The sequence below is a fragment of the Benincasa hispida genome, chromosome 11 (assembly GCF_009727055.1).
Source record: "Benincasa hispida cultivar B227 chromosome 11, ASM972705v1, whole genome shotgun sequence".
Lineage (NCBI taxonomy): Eukaryota > Viridiplantae > Streptophyta > Magnoliopsida > Cucurbitales > Cucurbitaceae > Benincasa > Benincasa hispida.
The window spans coordinates 49,398,918-49,419,231 of NC_052359.1; positions in this window are offsets into that span (position 1 = coordinate 49,398,918).

Here is a 20,314-nt window from a genome sequence, read left to right on the forward strand (position 1 = left end):
TGCACCTTACTAGTTTGGTCTTACTTTCTCTTGTAGATCCACTTGCAATCAATAGGTTTTATCCATCTGGTTAATCTACAAGCTCCCAAAACGAATTGAAGTACATCGACTCCATTTCTAGGTCCATGACTTTTATCTATTGATCTCTATCTACATCTTCCATTGTCTGTTTAAAGATCAATGGATCCCTAAGTCATCATTAGTTATGATGACTTGAGTTTCTATTAAACCCATACAGCAGTCAGGCTGTTGAACAACCCTCCCACTACGTCGAGGCATTCTCCACCTATGAGTAGGATGTGGTGAATCAACAACGTTTGTTGAAGGACCAGCTTGATCCACAACTTTCATTGATTTATCTATAAATTCTTTGGACATCTCATCTAATACTTGTTTACTGCGAGGTTGATGATTTCTTATGTGATCTTCTTCTAAGAATGTAACATTTGTCTCACAAATACTTCGTCTTCTTGAGGATCATAAAATAGACCACCTTTTGTTTCTTTAGAGTATTCTATAAATAGACATATTTTTTAATGTTGTTCCAATTTTTTAGGATTTTGCACCAACACGTGTGTCGGGCATCCCCAAATTCTGAAGTAACATAAAATACCTTTATGTCCTCCCTATAACTCATACGGTGTTTCTGAAACACTTTTTAAAGAACCATGTTCAGTATATGTCAAGCAACTTGTACTGCATACCCCTAAAAGGACTGAGGTAACTAGGTACTCATCATTGAACGAACCATGTCTAACGGTTCAATTTCTCCTTTCTGCTACACTATTCTGTTGTGGTGTACCAGGTGCTGTGAGTTGGGATTGAATTCCACGTTCTACTAAATAGTTATGGAATTGTAAACCGATATACTCACTGCCTCGATTTGATCGAAGTGTTTTTATCCTTTTACCTATTAGGTTTTCAACCTCAGTCTTATACATTTTGAACCTTTCAAGAGTCTTAGACTTATGATGCATTAGGTAAACATAGTCATATCTAGAATAATCACCAATAAAACTGATATAATATTCAGATCCTCCCCGAGCTTTAACATTTATCGAACAACAAAGATCTGAATGTATAAGTTCAAGTGGTTCTTTGACTCTAAGACCTTTTCCTGAAAATATCTTTTAGTTATTTTTCCCTCAAGACATGATTCACGTGGAGGTAAAGATCTGTCTTCTAACTAATTTAGATGACCATTCTTTACCAATCTCCCAATTCTATTGAGATTTATGTGACCAAGTCTTAAGTGCCAAAGATAGGCGTTAAGAGAAATCTTTTCCTCCATGTCAATCATATCTTAAGGGAAAAATGACTAAAAGATCTTTTTTAGAAAAAATTCTTAAGGCCAAAGAACATCTAGAACTTATACATTCAGACCTTTGTGGTCTGATGAATGTTAAAGCTCGAGGAGGATCTGAATATTATGTCAGTTTCATTGATGATTATTCCAGATATAGCTATGTTTACTAATACATCATAAGTCTAAAACTCTTGAAAAGTTCAAAGAATATAAGACTGAGGTTTAGAACCTATTAGCTAAAAGGGTAAAAACACTTTGATCAGATCAGGCTGGTGAGTATATGTATTTACAATTCCAAAACTATTTAATAGAACATGGAATTCAATCCCAACTCACAACACCTGGTACACCACAGCAGAATGGTGTAGCAAAAAGGAGAAATCGAATCTTGTTAGACATGGTTCATTCAATGATAGGTTATGCCCAGTTACCTCAGTCCTTTTGGGGGTATGCAGTACAAGTTTTTGTACATATACTAAACATGGTTCCCTAAAAAAGTGTTTCAGAAACACTGTATGAGCTATGGAGATGACGTAAAGGTAGTTTACGTCACTTTAGAATTTGGGATGCCCGACGCATGTGTTGGTACAAAACCCTAAGAAGTTGGAATGAAGTTAAAAAATATGCCTATTTATAGGATACCCTAAAGAAACCAAAGGTGGACTATTTTATGATCCTAAAAAAGTTAAGGTATTTGTATCGACAAATGCTACATTCTTAGAAGATGATCACATAAGAAATCATCAACCTCATAGTAAACTAGTATTAGATGAGATACCCAGAGAATCTACAGATAAATTAACAAGAGTTGTTGATCAAGCTAGTCCTTCAACAAGAGTTGTTGCTCCATCACATCCTTCTCATGATATGAGAATGCATTGACGTAGTAGGAGGGTTTTTCAACAGTCTGACCGCTATATGGGTTTAGCAAAAACTAATGTCATCATACTTGATGATAGCTTAAAGGATCCATTAACTAACAGACAATGGAATATGTAGATAGAGATCAACGGACTGAAGCCATGAACCTAAAAATGGAGTTGATGTACTTCAATTCTGTTTGGGAACTTGTAGATCAATCGAATGGGGTAAAACCTATTGGTTGTAAATGGATCTACAAGAGAAAACGAGACCAAACTGGTAAGGTACAAACCTATAAAGTCGGACTCATGACAAAAAGGTTTTACCCAAAGAAAGGGGGTAGATAATGAGGAAACCTTCTCTCCTGTTGCCATGATTAAATTGATTAGAAAACTTTTATCCATTGCTGCTTACTATGATTACGAAATCTGGCAAACAGATGTCAAGATAGCCTTTTTAAATGGTCATCTTGACAATGTCTCAACCAGAAGTGTTTATGGAACAGGGTCAGGAGCAAAAGGTTTGCAAGCTCAATAGATCCATTTATGGATTGAAACAAGCATTTCGAACCTAGAATATAAGGTTTGACACTGTGATCAAATCTTATGGCTTTGAATAGAATGTTGACATATCTTGTGTTCACAAGAAGATAGCCAACAAGACTGTAGCTTTCTTTGTCCTTTATGTTGATGATATCCTGCTCATTAGGAATGAGACAAGGTTCCTTGCTGACGTAAAGAAATGGCTAGCATCGCAATTTCAAATGAAAGATTTGTGAGATGCCCAGTATGTTCGGAATCCTAAGAACAGAACGCTAACATTATCTCAAGCATTTTATATTGACAAGATATAACATACAAAATTTCAAAAAGGTTACGTTACCTTTTAGACACGTAATTCATTTTTCTGAGGAACAATTCCTAAGAAACCTCAAGAAGTCGAGGAAATGAAAAGAATTCCTTATACATCAATAGTCAGGAGCTTGATGTACGCTATATTATATACACGTCCTGACATATACTTTGCAGTTGGAATTTTCAGCAGGTTTTAGTCTAACCCGAGACATAACCATTGGACTACTGTTAAGAAGATCCTCAAGTATCTTCGAAGAACGTTGGGACTACATGCTCGTGTATGGTCCTAAGGATTGGATCAGTATTCACTCTTAACAGTGGAGTAATAGTGTGAAGAAGCATCAAACAAAGTTGTATTGTTGATTCCACGATGGGGGTTGAATATGTAGGTGCATGTGAAGCAGCTAAAGAAGTGGTATGGTTAAGAAAGTTTCTGATAGATTTGGAAGTGGTTCCAAATATGCATCTGTCGATCACCTTGTATTGTGATAACAGTGGAGCAATTGCTAACTCAAAGGAACCAAGAAGCCACAATCACGGAGAACACATCGAGAGAAAGTATGATGTCATTAGGGAGATAGTAATAGAGAAGACATGATAGTCACGAAAATAGCCTCTGAAGATAATCTTATTGATCCATTTACGAAGGCCCCCACGATTAAAGTGTTTGAGAGTCACCTGGTTAGATTGAGACTATGAGCTTCATAAATCTAGGGCAAGTGGGAGAATGCCAAGGGTATATAGATGCCCTAATTTATTGTATTTTTATCTTTTCTCAATATTATTATATTTGTATATATTAGTAACCCATTGGAGTTTTAGTCCAAGTGAGAGATTTTTGGGAATGTTCTATAATTCATAGTTCGTAAGCATGGAAATATATTCTATTTATCAATAAAAGTGTTATTGAAATTGCATTATGTAATAAAACTCTAATAAAATAATCCATGGCTATAGTATGAATACTTTAACTTTATGTAGAGGCATAAAATAGGATCAAGTCATAGTATATAGCCAAAAGAGTCTTAGTAATAAAGTCATAGTAATAAAGTCATAGTATGAATACATAAAATACTTTATGTAGAGGCATAAAATAGGATCAAGTCATAGTATATAGCCAAAAGGGTCTTTAAGTATATAGATGAGATTTTGTACCTCCTCTTGGGGACCCCATGGATGCGGCCTACTTTGTATACTGATACAAACGTGATCCCGAAATCATTCACATGTGGAGACATGTGAGTAACGACATTCTATGCAAAAGAGTTCTGCATGAAACCAGACCATGAAATAGTCACTTTTTCTTTATAGCGACCATTTACTGTTAAAACTGACTATTTCGATTCAATGACCTAGGATAACTCAATCTTAATCCTGACCTAACTATGAACTCCTATTTATTCGGGATTATTCTTTGATCTACATATGTGAGTAGTTCAATAGCACTACTCAACAAGCATCCCATTTTGGGGATAAGACCGGATAGATAGCTGGGGACATAGTCGTATAAGATAGAATTCACTCCTACCTGTTTTAGGGTTAGCAGATAGGTTGTTCCCTTAAGTACTGATTCCTGGTCTTGAACAAAGGGGCCCTACGTTCTCATGGCCGAGAGGGACATAGTTTATTAGTTAAACTATAAACCAACTGTTCAATAGAGGATTAGTGGGAGATTAAATAGCAAGATGTACTTAAAGGGGTAAAACGGTATTTTTGGCCTAGTTATAAATATGAACGACCTGTGAAGGATTGACTTACTGATTATGGTTAAATCAAGTTGACAGAAATATATCTACAGTGAGGAGAGTGCAACTATCAAGCTATAGTGGTATGTCTCGGTAGTTAACGAACATTGATTAATTCGGTTTAAAGAGTTTAGCCAATTAATCTCAAATCGGTAGAGCTCATGGTCTGTAAGTTCATAAGGTCCCTCTACTAGCTCGTAAAACATTAAATCTTGGATTAGAAAATTAAGCGAATTTGAAGCATTCAAATTCAAGATTAAGGTTTTGAATTGAAAAGTTCAAATTTAATTTAGAGTTTAGATAATTATATTTGATATAATCGACGTCTAATTTTATCAAAATTAAATGTAATTGGAGAGTTTAAAATATTTAAATATTGATTACATGAATAGGGATTCATGTTTAAATTAGGTGTTTTATTAATTTAATACTTGAAATTAAATTATTAATTAATTAATTGAAATAAAAAAAAAATTCATTTTTTAAAATCAATTTATGGAAATTGAATTAAGTTTTAAATTATTCTTAAATTTAATTAATTTAAAATTGAAAAATGAAATTGCTAGTGGATTTGTCCCAATTTTGGGATTTTAGTAGATTTTTCCACAATTAACACCTTGTCCACTTACTTGGTGCTAATTGAAGTGTCAATTAGCTGAAAATCTAAATGCTTGCATGCTTAAACTGGTTAAATACTCCAAATTTCAGGAGATTTCATTCATGCAATTGATTTTTTGAAAGTTCTGAAAGCTCTCTCAAATACCTCGCTGAACCCACATCAATTCTCCTCAATTTTGAGTTTCCACCACTCAATCCAAGACTGAGAATAGTAGAGAAGCTCCTCTTGGTGGTCTACTAAGGATTTGGAGATCTAATTCGTAGAATTCAGCAAGGAATTGAAGAAAATCAGCAAAGGTATACATAAATGAAACCCAATTTCTGTAAAACTGTTTTTTTAGCATGCTTTGAACTCAAATTAAGTGTAATGAGAGTGCTTAATGATTTTGTTTGCTTCCGCTTTATGCTTCTTTAATCTATCAATATTTATATGAATCTCATTCATATAATTAATATTTGAAACATATTCAAATATCTATTTATCTCAAATAAAACTTTATATTATAATATATCACATACTTTATATTGATAGTATCTTATATAATTAATTGACTTAAACTAATTTAAACAATTCAAATTAATCCAAAATTAATTCAATCCTCTTTGATCCCAATTGAGCTAACGAGAGGATCTTATGGACCGAATAGATTGAAACTCCAATGATACTTGATTAATTATTTAAACTCCTTAATTAAATTAATCAACTTTCATTAACTGCAGGTCACTCCATTAAAGACCGACAATTGTACTCTTCGCATTATAGATATATTTTTGTGTTTATTAGATATAACCAATTAACAATGCGTTGACCCTTCACAAATTGCTCATAAGTACAGCTAGGCCAAAATGACCATTGTGCCCTTGTATTTACATTTAACTCCTTAAGTATCCTTAATCCCTCCAATGAGCAATTAGTTATAGTCCAACTATAACCAAACTCCTCTCAGGCTAGGAGAGGGTGTAGTGCCACATTATTAAGCCCTGAAATCAGCTCTTAAGGGAGCAATTTCTCTACTTATCCTAACACTAGGGAAGGAATGAATTCATTCTTGTCTAGCTGCGTTCCCAGCTTCCCAGTAAGATGAATCCCAAAAATTGTAGGCATATTAAGTTGGCGAAACTGGCCACTCTCACCCATGCAGATCAAAGGACAACCTTCTTAAGTAGGAATTCACAACTCACTCAGGATTCATGCCAGTCATCTATGGTCATCCTGGTGAAATGTAAGTCTCTTCTGCAACGGTATTATATAGAGAGACTATTCATTTCGTGGTTTGGTCTTATACAAACTCTTTATATAGTAGACTTTCCTCACATGTCTCCACATGAATGACCAGGAACAAATCATTTATAGCACTTTACAACAATTGTAACAACTACAAAGCAGGTCACATTCGTAGTGTCACTAGTGTTGGGGTTGATGCCCTAAACTTTTGTAGGGTCCTGTAGTTTGTAAACACCTGTATGAACAAACGCTTGTGATGTAATAATATGAGATATTTTCTTCACTGTTGTCTATGATATATGAGATATTTTATTTGCATTTACCACAAACCAATAAACTAAGATCTCTGGTTGTCATTGTAACTAAGCATGTATGTGGAGACATACAAGTGGATCATGCCTTAAGTGATAACCTAAATGGTCTGTAGTATATGGATATAGGAGGGAAACCTTATCCTGGTAATACTACGGAAACGACCCACTTTGTAGATAATTACAAGTGTTGTGACATGCTAAGATGGTCTGATCCTAAATTCATGTGGAGAAATGCGAGCAGAGTTGTCCTATACAAAGGAGTTTGTATAAGACTGAACCACAAAGTGTTTAGTTTCGTTATATAACATCGTTCATGATAGAGACTTTCATTTAACAAGGATGACCATAGGTAATATGACCTTAATCCTAAGTGAGTTGGGAACTCCTGCCTATGAGGGCAGTCTTTTGATTTGCATGGGTACGACTAGCCAGATTGTCGACTCAAACCTACCACTTTGGAGATGGAATTCCCCGAAGCGGGGTAAGTAGATAGATTGCTCCTTAAGGGCTGATTCTGGGGCTTGAACGATGTTGGCACCAACACACCTTCTTATGGCCCGAAAGGTGTCCACTCATAGTAGGACTATGATGTATTGTTCATTAGAGGGATCAGTGGTACTTAAGAAGTTAGATGTAACTATAGGGGAAAAACTGTAAATTGGCCCAGCTGTACTTACGAGCGATCTGTGAAGGGTTATCGTACTGTTGACTGGTTATATCTGTATTGAGAAGAGTGTAGTTGTCGGTCTTTAGTGGAATGTTCGACAGTTAACAGACGGTGGATCTCGTGACTAAAAAGTTTAGTCAGCTATTCACATATCGTTGGAGCTTTAAGCTACAGGTCCATAAGGACCCCTTAGTTTCTCAATGGATTTAAGTTGAGAATAAGTTTTTGGTTCAGTTTGAAGTGTTCAAATTGACAAGAGAGTTTGATTATATATGATATGATTAAATTGATTCAATTATATGTGATATAATTGATATGATGTATAAGATATATTAATTGGAGGATTTTGATATAAATATGATTTATATTGAATAAAGGAGAAAGGAACTATGGTTTAAATGTTACATATGATGTGATATTAAAACTATAGATTATAAATATAATACGATAAGTTAGTTATTATATTTATTTATAATTAAAATAATTGTATGATAATTGTGGGTGGTTTCTCCTTTAACTGTGCGTGAAAGCGGGTGGTTATGTTCAGTTTTCATAACTGAAGGATAAAATGAAAAATGTTTTCATTTTGAAAATACATCGCTTCATTAAGAGCATTACCACTTGTTTAGCTGATTAAAGACTACACGACAGCCTTCTAAGCGACAACATAAAAGATCATGTAAGCGCCTTTCTCTTAACGATCGTGTAAAGTGATTTACTAAACGACTGCATGCCTAGCGAGTTTCTCTAAATGATCATTTAAACGATCAATCCTATTTTACTAAACGATCGTGTACCTCTAAGTTTTACTAAACGATAAGGCACACAAAGTCTATGCGATAGACAGTTCATTCTCCCACTTGCTTGGTCGTTTGGTTCGATCGTTTACTTACCTCCATCCCTTTACCAAATCCAACAGAGCCCACATCTCCTGAATTCTCATTCCAAGAATACCAAGGTTGCTAAGTGGTGGCGTCCGAGAGGTTGCTTGTTCATGGAGAAGATTGTTCGTGACCACTAGACGATTAGGTAGGTGATCTGGGCTAGAGCGAGAGATTATTGTCCAAGATTTTCACGAGAGTAAGAGATCAGTAGAAGAAGAGTTCTTCGAAGGTATGTCTCTTACCTTTTGTATTTAATTTCTAAAGCATCCCGTAATTTATTCTAAGATGCATAACTAGTTCATATGTTGTGAATGCCTTTAATTCTGTCACAATGGATTTGGATCGATCATGCTTCCGCTCATGGATTCTCTTTGATAAGAGTTCCTTCAAACAGGATAAGGTACCCAACTTTATCCATCTACTACAAACCAATCAGGTTATCTCTTAAACATGATCCACATGTTTGTCTCCACATACATGTTTAAGTTACAGCAGATAATTTTGGATCTTAATTTATTGGTTTTTTGGTTAATGGAACTAAATGTCGAATATAATACCTCTTATTTTATTAAATGAATAAATTGTTTGTACAAATACAAATACAAACTACATGACCACGAGATTTAGGGTATCAACTCCAACAGTATCTACCTCACTTCCATCAGATTAACTTTAACCCCCCAAATACGTCATTTAAATATAATCTTTAATTAACTTAGAAAAAGTAAGAAGGGATTAGAGCTTATACACCTATACAATAAAGATTAAAGTTACTAAGTATCTTAACCCATACAACCACCAAAAATTACTTTAAATCCAGTTTCTAATTGTATCATCTCCATCATAAATATAGAGAACAAATGTAATAAGAGAAAATGGTTGTTTGCAAATAAAAAAAAATGAGTCAATTTATTTACAAATATAAAAAATGTCATTATCTATTAATGATATTTTGCTATACTTGATGTTGGGCCTAATTAATTCAAATGCCCAATTACCCAACCCAATTTGAAGACTGTCTATGGAGGAAAATCACTCCACGTATCCTTTCTATTTACAACACACATAGCATAAAGAAAAATCAATTAATCACTTACCCTAAAGTTTCTCTGTCTTCATACATGCAAACTTTCAAATCTCTCTAAACTTTCTTTTGGTTTTTCTCTTAGGTTTTTCAAAGAAGAAGCTTGCTGATAGTAGATGGAATTTTTGGTAAGTTGAAGAGGATGATGAAGATTATGAAAGAAAAGGACAAGGAAACAAGGACACACAAATTTTAAGTGGTTCGACAAAGCCTATATCACTGTGCAAAAGGGGATAAAGTTCTTTATTGCTTTTCAATTCTTTCAGGGATTTACAGTTAAGTTCTTTATTGCTTTTCAATTCTTATAGAGATTTAAAATTATACTCACTCACTCAAAACTGATCTCTTTTGATTGTTTTTATATATGCTGAAATTTAAAAGGGATTTGAATCTACTATGAGCTGTTGGTTACAATTGAAAGCTGGCATTTAACTTTAACTTTCTGTTCAATCTCCACCTTTGCAAGCAACAAGTGATGCATGCAATTATGATGTGATTTTGCAGTGATCTGTGTTATGCAGTGATCATGCAAGTTTTCCTAACAAAACGTAAGTATAAGCCTTATTAGGTTTCCTGGTAAGTCTAGGGTCGAATACAGGGACTACTAAGTAAATATGTGATAGTCACTTTAATTCTCTTGTGGTAGTAAAAAAAATGAAGTGGATGATGCTTTGGTTAACATTTTTTTCCTATGTGACGGAGTTTGAACGCAGAGTTGATGAATGCGTAGAGCTACAATGAGTATGTGATGCGTTATTTTATGAGATGAAATTATGAAATGGAATGCGGTGATGAAAATGCGTTGAGCAATAAGTTTTCTCAGAAGAATCCAAGTGTAAACCCTACTGAGTTTCCTGGAAAGTCCAGGGTCGAACTCAGGGACTAAGAAAAATGGTATACAGTGATAATTTTCAAGAAGACTTTGCGGTAACCAATAAATCAAATAGTTGTTTTGGGTTGATGTTTGCAGTGTAAAATAAATGTATGCAGCGAAGTTCCGAAAAGAGTTGATAATACGGAAGATGCGATGAATATGCTGGGAACGGGTTGAGAAGGGGTTCAACTAACACTTCCTATGATGCGTTCATGTTATGCGATCATGCAATACACATACAATAGCAAATCATCTCTCGACATAAATGCTACGACTTCTAATACTAGAATGCATGCGATATATGCGATGAGTCTATAAGACCTACACATAAGCCTCTATTCTTATCTATGCGATGACAAAATGACACATACACAAATAAGGCGACCACATAATATCATAACCTATCTCTAGGGTGCATGTGATGCATGTTGGCAAACAGAGCTTATCTCTAAGTCCCTATCTTCTACTTATGCAGATCTAATCTTGCTCTCTCGAGTCTAGATTCTAACCTAGCTCTCTCAAGTCTTAGGTTCTTTCTCTAGACTCTCTCTCGAGTAGCTCTAAAAGGGTGTTGGGTGCAGCATAAGACAAGATAATCGCATGCGATGAAGATCCTAGGTCATGTTAGCTTAGTTCTTCTCAACCCATTCGATAAAGTTAGCTACTCATGCGTGCTTTTAAGAGAGTGAACAGATGTAGAATAACAAGTTCCATTTTATAGATAAAGAGTTGAAATACAAAATAACAATGCAAGAAGAGAATAAAGAGCCTGGTAGCAATCTCTTGCTTCTCAAGGATTTTACACTGTCTTTTCTACTCTGTTCAAAAGATAGTCTTGCTCTTGAGAGTGTCTGCCCTCTCTCTGCTTTTCACGCCTCTGGGTTCTCTCTCGAGTTGACCAGAGCGATCTTCCAGCGTCACTTCTCTTCTCTCGCTCCGCCTTCTAAATAAAAAGGAAAACTATGAACAAGGCTATTATGTCTAAAGGGAAATTCTCTAACTATTCGAACTCCTTCACTAAAGGTTGCCTTCGGTATTTATAGAGCTTCGGGTTGAAAGGCTGCTTCTCTCTTATGATTACACTGATGGAATGATATTAATTCTCTGTCTGATGTGCCGAATATTTGTTACTGAAAAGTTAAGTGTACTTGCTACAGTAGTTCGTTAGCGGCTTGTCAACTTAATTCAGACTCGACCGTCATCAGCTTTCTGTCTCATCGTGATTAATTATGTTTTTCACCTAGATGCACCCACCAAGTTGCACCGGCTCTATGTGCAATCCTTCTTAAGCAAATACTTGCGAGCGCAAATCACTGCAAAGCCTTGCGGTAATGCTACATTCGACCGTTGATTTCTTGTGGGCGCATTTTCTGCCTTGCGTCAACGCATATTCTGCACAAAAAGCACAAGTTAACTGTTTTCATGCGATGGATGCATGCAACCGCAATGTTATGAACTTAATGCTTTTTGGACGCAATCTTACATATTTTATCAATGCAAACTTTCATTGTTTAATAACTTAGCACTATAATAACGAGCATTTCTGCCCGTTATCACACCTCCAAATTTAAACAATGCTTGTCTTTAAGCATAAGCTAAAGATTTCCTTTAGAAAGTCGACCGCAATCTCTTTTCCTAGATTTCTCAAGGATACTTCATTCAAATCCTATACACAAAAATTTCCTTAATTCTTATTCAAATCTCTTCTTAAAATATTTCTAAAATCTAGGGACCGTAAGTTTAACCTTCAAAAAGGAATTTACTAGATTCCAGGACATCGCATGATTTATTTCAAAAAAACTTTTTTACTGGGGTGTTAATTGATTTTTATCCTTGCATATTTTCGACATTATTATTTTTCTCTAACCTTGCGCTGATCCAAGTGTATCGCCTTCGTTTTGGTTTGCCCCCACGTGTGTCATGCGGACATCCAACTACGAGTAAGGCACTCTTTCTCCGACTAAACTCATACCTACTTGGCAGCGGAGTTGCGGTCATTTATTTATGCGTTGATCCTGGCAACTTACTTTTGTTTTGGCTTGCCCCCACGTGTGTCATACGGACATCCAACTATGGGTAAGTGCCCTTCACAACTTAACTCTTATTAATATGGTGGGTTTCCCCATTGCGTTGACAGTGGAGTTGTTATTCTCAAAATTTCCTTTCTCTCTTTTTTTTTTTTTTTTTTTTTTATAGAGCTAAAAATAACAAGGTTGAAAATACATACCTCACCCCCAAATTTAAAATGCGGCAATGTCCTCATTGCCAATAGATTGAAAGAAGTCATGTGATGTTCTTAGGAAGCTGCGTAAAGAGTCAGTTTGAAAGAAAGCTAGCAGACCACTAATTTCTAGAAATATTTCATGAGATGAATGTCTTAAAATTAAGTTGACTCTAGTATATACGAAAAAAATAGAAGAATGTGTTTCATCATTGAAATCATAATTGGCAAAGAGAAACCATGCAGTGACTTACTAAATTTATCAATGTTAAATGATTGCGCTAATCAAAGAGGATGCGGTGATAAAATTTTCAAAATTAAAATGTGATGTGATAGTGCAGAATTTGGAATAAAGTCAAGGAAGAATACAACCCCCAAATTTGCATTGTCGCCCCGCATTGTCTATTGACGCATCCTGCTTTGCTGCAATCTACCTCCTTTGGATTGCAGTGACGAAATAAAGTAGTTGCGTCTTTGTATAGTGCCTCCGCAATCATTCACCTCGATCGTTGCACGAAAAACATTGAGAGGGTCAAATAATATATAAAAAAACAAAGTTCATAAAATCGCTCACCGCAATCGTTTAGAACGATTGCTTCTCCCCTTTTTTTTAAAGAAGTAATAAACAACTATGCGATAACAGATAATTACAATATTATAAAAGTTCATGAAGTATTGACGTAAAAAAAAGAGATTCAAAAGGATATTCAAAAGAATTGCGTCCCTGATGAGGTTTATTCACATAGTAACTCAGGGACTACTTATTTTAAGCTGGGCTTTTCACGTCCACGGTGGCTTTTTCTTCTTTTCTCGATCTTCCAGAATTTTGACCACCTTAATCCAGAGCTTTTCCCCATTAATGTTCATTATGATTTCCCCCTTATGTACATCAATTTGAGCACGACCGGTCGAGAGGAATAGTCGTCCCAATATGATGGGCGCATCTTCATCTGCTTTATAATCCAAAATGATCTGCCGGCAAGATGAATTTATCAATTGAGATTGCGACATCTTTCAACTCTCCCTCGGGATGTATTCGGGATAAGTCCGTAAATAGGAGAGTCTCTGTCTTGGGCGTGAGTGTGCCAATATTCAATCGTTTAAAGATTGATAGCGGCATTATGTTTATACTTGCCCTAACATCGCATAGTGCTTGGCCACTATAGACCCCTCCAATGGAGCATGGTATCGTGAAGATTCCTAGGTCACACATTTTTGGTGTGATCATCGCATTTTGCATTACTGCCATTGTCGCGATCTTTTCTTCATCATTCTGCTTCTTTTTCAATCTTTGCAGAGATGGTGGTAGCTGGACTTTTTCTATCTCATGATCTAGAGGATTGAGGATGGACGCAACTTCTGGTTTCATTTGCTCGGGCTCTTCTGAATTACAAGTCAACGGGTCCTTGGTTGTTACCGCATTCAAGTTGGTCGTGATGGGTTCCTCCTCTACTTCCGCATTCATTTTATCACTTAGCAAGGAGATTGCTAAGCATTGTTCCTTCCCCGCACCTACAGCGTCTGTCTCTTATACACATCTAGATGTGTATAAGAGACCGCATTCAAGTTGGTCGTGATGGGTTCCTCCTCTACTTCCGCATTCATTTTATCACTTAGCAAGGAGATTGCTAAGCATTGTTCCTTCCCCGCACCTACAGCGTTGCGAGGGAGCTCAGTTGAGCTCGGTAAAGCTCCTTGCGGTCTATTTTTAAGTTCGCCCGCAATCTATCCTAAATGAATTTCGAGATTTCAAATGGACGTTGCTTGATTCTGAAGCACTGATTCGTTCTTCTCAATGTACTACTTCAACAAGCTCTCTAAGGACGAAGATTGTGGTGGTTGTGAACTATTGGCTTAACTGCCCGTCTGACCGTTATTTCACGGGAAAAATTCGGGTGCCCTTCTTTTTGTGCCACAGATTGGAAATTTTGCTACTAATTCTTCCTCGCGAAATTTGGGTGGTTTCTCCACCCGGGGTTGCATGTATCAGAATAGGGATTATTCTATATGAAGCATATTGACTGCTGATTTCCTGAGCATTCTTCCATTGGATACGCGTCTCCGCAGATAACACAACTTGCGGTCATTTGAGCAATTGTATTGACCTGCCCTTTGTTCACTCTCGTGCTGTTAATTGCAATGCCTTGTATCAAACTCATCATCGCAGTCGTTTGGTTCTGAAGGGATGCGATGGCCTCATTGTTTGCGTCATTGATTCCAATTCTTAATCTTTGATCGCTTTCTCTCCAGTCCTCGTGATTTTTGGAAATGCAATCAAGTATGTTTTTGGCCTTCTCATATGTATTGTCGAGCAGATCACCAGCTGCTGCCGCATTAGCAGCGATATGCGAAGCAGGGTTCAGTCTTTGATAAAAGATCTCCATTTGTAAGTAGTCTGGTAATCCATTGTATGGACAGTCTCTTACCAACCTCTTAAACCCGCCTAGGTATCGCTGAGCGATTCGTCAGTTTCTTGTTCAAAATTTGTTATCAATTTCCTTCTCTTGGCATTTTCAGTAGGTGGAAAATATTTCTTCATGAACTTTTTCACGACCTGTTCCCATGAAGTGATCTCTTCCAGTTCGAAAGAATATGCCCATTTTCTTGCCTGATCACATAAAGAAAATGGAAACAAAGTTGGTTGAACTTCTTCGGTAAAGATGTTCAGGAACACAAAAGTGTTGCAGATTTTTTTGAAGCTCCGGAGGTGGGTGTGCGAGTCCTCACCACGCCTTCCTCCGAACTATCCTGTAGTATGAATCATCTACATCATCACCGATTTCATTTCGAATCGGGATCCATCAAGGGTGGGCCTCATGATTCCTAGAGAGAAATCGTAGAGGTTTGGCGATGCATAGTCTCAAATGAACCTATTGCAATTGTTTGCCAGTAGGATTGGATTCACCATGACATTGTTTTCGTTTGGTGCTCCATTTTTGAGCTGCTCCGCCATATTATCTTTATCTGGTTGTTGTTATTGGCAGCTGTTTCTTAGTCTTCGTTGAAACGTCCTCTCAATCTATGGGTCGTAATTCACCAGAGATTGAGAGCTGCAAAGAAATCAAAAAATTATCGTTAACATACGGCGCCAAAAGCTTGATGTGTTATTTCATGAGATGAAATTGTGAAATGGAATGCGGTGATGGAAATGCGTTGAGCAACAAGTTTTCTCAACAGAATCCAAGTGTAAACCCTACTGAGCTTTCTGGCAAGTCCAGGGTCGAACTCAGGGACTAAGGAAAATAGTATGCAGCGATAATTTTCAAGAAGACTTTGCGGTAACCAATAAATAAAATAGTTGTTTTGGGTTGATGTTTGCAGTGTAAAATAAATGTATGCGGCGAAGTTACGAAAAGAGTTGATAATAAGAAGATGCGATGAATATGCGAGGAACGGGTTAAGAAGGGGTTACACTAACACTTTCTAGGATGTGTTAAAATAAATCTAGCTACTCATACAAAGTATGGAGAGATTGAACATAGAGTGAAATGAGATTTCCATTTTCTATAAATAAAGTACTGAATACAAAATAACAAATGGATTTGAGAGATAAGAAGCCCGATAAGCAATGTCTTGCTTCCCATGCCTTTTACACTAATCTTTTTCACTCCAACTCTGTTCTAGATGTGTATTCTTGCTCTCACAAGTGTTGGCCTTCTCTCCTTTGTAACGCTTTCTGACAGTCTCGATCTGTCCAGGAATGATCTGTCGGTTTCCTCGTCTCCATGTTCGTTTCCGTCTTCTAAGTATATCTACGAGTATGTGCGTGAACGGACTACTAACCCTCTCTCTCCTGGCTTGTTAACTTGTTTACACTGGTGGCCTTCGGTATTTATAGAGCTCAAACTGAAGCAAGCTTTCTTTCAAATGATAGCAATGATGGGCGGTATTATTCTCCTACTCTGATGCGTTGATTAATGGTCACCAAAAGTTGAGTGTACTTGCTACAGTGTGGCTTTAACGGCTTGTCAACTAAATTTAGATTCGACCGTTATCAGCTTTCTGTCCCATCATGATTTATTATGCTGTCACCTTGATGNTTCTGTCCCATCATGATTTATTATGCTGTCACCTTGATGCGCAGTCTTTATGCGGCCACCTTTTTAAAAAGCTTCTCACGATCGCATACGATCGCAATCTTCAAGTGCGTTGACGCCTTGTTCCTTTGGATCACAATTTTCCTTACGCCATCGCATTTTTCCTACACAAAATAAGTAAATTAACCGCTTTTATGTGATGAGCGCTTGCGATCGCAATTCCTATCAGTTTAGCGCTTTCGAACATGATATTGCTTATTTTTCCATCGCATTTTCTCATTGTTTTACTTATTTTAGCCATAATAACTTGTATTTCTACCAGTTATCACACCCTTAAATTTAAAACAATGTTTGTCCTCAAGCATAAACTAAAGATTTTCTTTAAAAAGTCAACCACCATTACCCTACCTAGACTTCTCAAGGCGCCTTATTCAAATTTCATGAACCAATGCCTTCTTAATTTTTATCCTGATCTCTTCCTAAAATATTTCTAATCTTTAGGGACCGCAAGTTTAACCTTTAAAAAAAAACTTTACTCGTTTCCAAGACATTGAATGATTTATTTCAAACTTTCTCCAACCGGGGTGTTTTCAAGTGATTTTATCCTTGCACGATTTAGATATTCTTTTTGTGATATTGCGCTAATCCAAGTGCCCAGCCTTCGTTTTGGCTTGCCCCCACGAGTCTCATGCGAACATCTGACTACGAGCAAGGCGCTCTTTCTCAATCAAAACTCATGCCCATTTCTTCATTTGGCAGCGAAGTTGCGATCATTTAGTTATGCGTTGATCACGATTCCCACCTTCGTTTTGCCTTGCCCCCACGGGTGTCATGCAGACATCCAACTACTAGCAGGATTCGATCTCAACGTTATGAATTTTTTTTTTTTTTAGATTAAAATTTCTAAAAGTAGCAAGGTTGAAAATAACAATACTAGCACCCCCAAATTTATACACAGCAATGTCCTCATTGTTGATAGACGAAATAACTCATGCGATGAACTTAGGAAATTTCGTAAAAATCGTTTTGAAGGAAAGCTGGTGGACCGCTAACTTTTAGAAATGTTTCATGAATTGATTGTTTTGAAATTAATTTGACTCTAGTACATGCGGTAAGAAATAAAGGCATGAGTTTCATCATTGAAATCATAATTGGTATGGGGATGAATGCGGTGACTAAATAAAGTAATCAAAATTCAATGATTGAGTCAAACTAAAGAGGATGCGATAGTAGAATTTAGCAATACTAAAATGAGATGCAAGAAGTGCAAAATTGAAATAAAATGAGTCAAGGAAAGACACGACCCCCAAATTTGCTCTGTTGCCCGCATCATTTTTTATCGCATCCTTTCTAGCGGTGGGTGAATTCCTTGATTGCGATGGGCTGATCGAATTAGTCGCGTGTTTGAGGTTATCGTGTAGCTCCATCGCAATCGTTCACTACAATCATTGGTAAATATGGAGAGGGTAAAAAGTATGAAAGACACAGTTGGAAATTCTAAAGAGTAGTGGTTACGCAAAAGGTAAGATAAATTCATGAAAGAAAAATATCAAAAGGATACTAAAAAAAAAATTCGTCCCTGATGAGTGTGTTTCACGTATCAATGCAGGGATTACTCGTTTCTTCTTCATTTTGGATTTCTAAGGTCCACTGAGGTTTTCTTGCGATGAAGGTCTACTCCATGATATATCTTGACTCTTTTGTCCATTGACCTTAATGTGTTGGTCCCTTCTTCATTCGTTAATTCGATCACACCGTGCAGGAATACTTCTTTAATTATGAACGATCTGGACTAGCATGATTTCAATTTTCCCGAAAAGAGTCGTAGCCTAGAATTGAATAGCAAGACCTTCTGACCAACCTGGAGATTCTTTTCACACAGTCCCTTGTCATGCCAACACTTTGTACGCTTTTTGTAGATTTTAGCAATTTCATACATTTGAAGTCTCCATTCATCCAGCTCAAGTAACTGAAGTTTCCTCTCCTTCCCTACAGCCTACAAATCAAAGTTGAGCTTCTTCACAGCCCACAGTGCCTTATGCTCTAATTCCAGCGGTAGATGACATGCCTTTCCAAACACCAGCAAATACGGGGACATGCCAATGGGTGTTTTATAGGCAGTCCTATATGCCCACAAGGCATCGTCAAGCTTCATGGCCTAGTCCTTTCGTGAGGGATTCACCACCTTTTCTAGAATCAGCTTGATTTTTCTATTAGACATCTCGGCTTGGCCGTTTTTTCTGGGGGTGATATGCGGTGGCGATCTTATGACGGACATTGTACTTGAGCAGTAGTTTGTTAATGATGCCATTAACAAAGTGGGAGCCTTCATCATTTATTATGGCACATGGGGTGCCAAAACGAGTGAAGATGTTTTTCCGTAAGAATTTGTAAATTGTCGCCGTATCGTTTGCGACGCATGATACCGCTTCAATCCACTTGGAGACATAATCGACGACCAATAGAATGTATTTGTGATCACTTAATGGTGGAAATGGTCCCATGAAGTCTATGTCCCACACGTCGAAGAGTTCCAATTCCAATATAATGTTCATCGGCATCGCATTCTTCCCTGAAATGTTTCCCGTGCATTGGCACTTGTGACATTTCATAGAATAGTCTCTCGCATCCTTAAATAAAGTTGGCCAATAATACTCGTTTTGTAAAACTTTTGCTGTTGTACGTTGTCCCCCGAAATGTCCACCATAGGGTGAGTCATCGCATTGATAAAGTATGCGTTGAAAAGCAGTCTCTGGCACACAGAGCCACAAGATCTAGTCTAGTCCCCTTTTGTAAAGATTCGGCTCGTCCCAATAGTAGGATTTATATTCATACATGAGCCGCTTCTTTTGGTGGGTTGTGTAATTTTTCAAAAATTGCTCGCAGACCAGGAAATTGACAACATATGCGTACCATGGTAATTCTTCAAGTTTGAACAACTGCTCATCTGGAAAGGATACGTTCACTCCAACTAAATGCGGTCTACATCCGAATTCTCTAATCTCGACAAGTGGTCAGCGACATAGTTCTATGTTCCCTTACGGCCAATAATTTCCATGTTAAATTCTTGGAGGAGGAGAACCCATCGGATTAGCCTCGACTTTGCATCTTTTTTGGTCATTAAATATCTTATTGCCGAGTGGTCGTGGTGAACTATAACTTTGGATCCCAATAAGTAAGGTCTAAATTTTTCGAGCGCAAAGATTACCGCAAGAAGCTTCTTCTATGTGGTAGTGTAGTTTGCCTGGGCGGAGTTCAATGTTCTGCTCGCATATGGGATGGGGTGTAACATTTTTTTTTCCTTCTGTGCTAACACTGCCCCCATCGCATAACCGCTGGCATCGCACATTAGCTCGAATGGCTTTGTCCAATCGGGTGCGACCAAAATAGGCGTTGTAATAATGTGTTCTTCATTACTTTGAATGTGTTGAGGCATTGTGAATCAAAGTCAAAAGTTCTGTCAGCCTCTAGCAATACACTTAACGGTCGAGCTATCTTAGAGAAGTCCTTCACAAATCTTTGGTAGAATCCTGCATGTCCCAAGAAACTCCTTACAACCTTCACTTTGCTGGAGGTGGAAGTTTTTCGATGGCCTCAAGTTTTGCGTTATCCACCTCTAGCCCC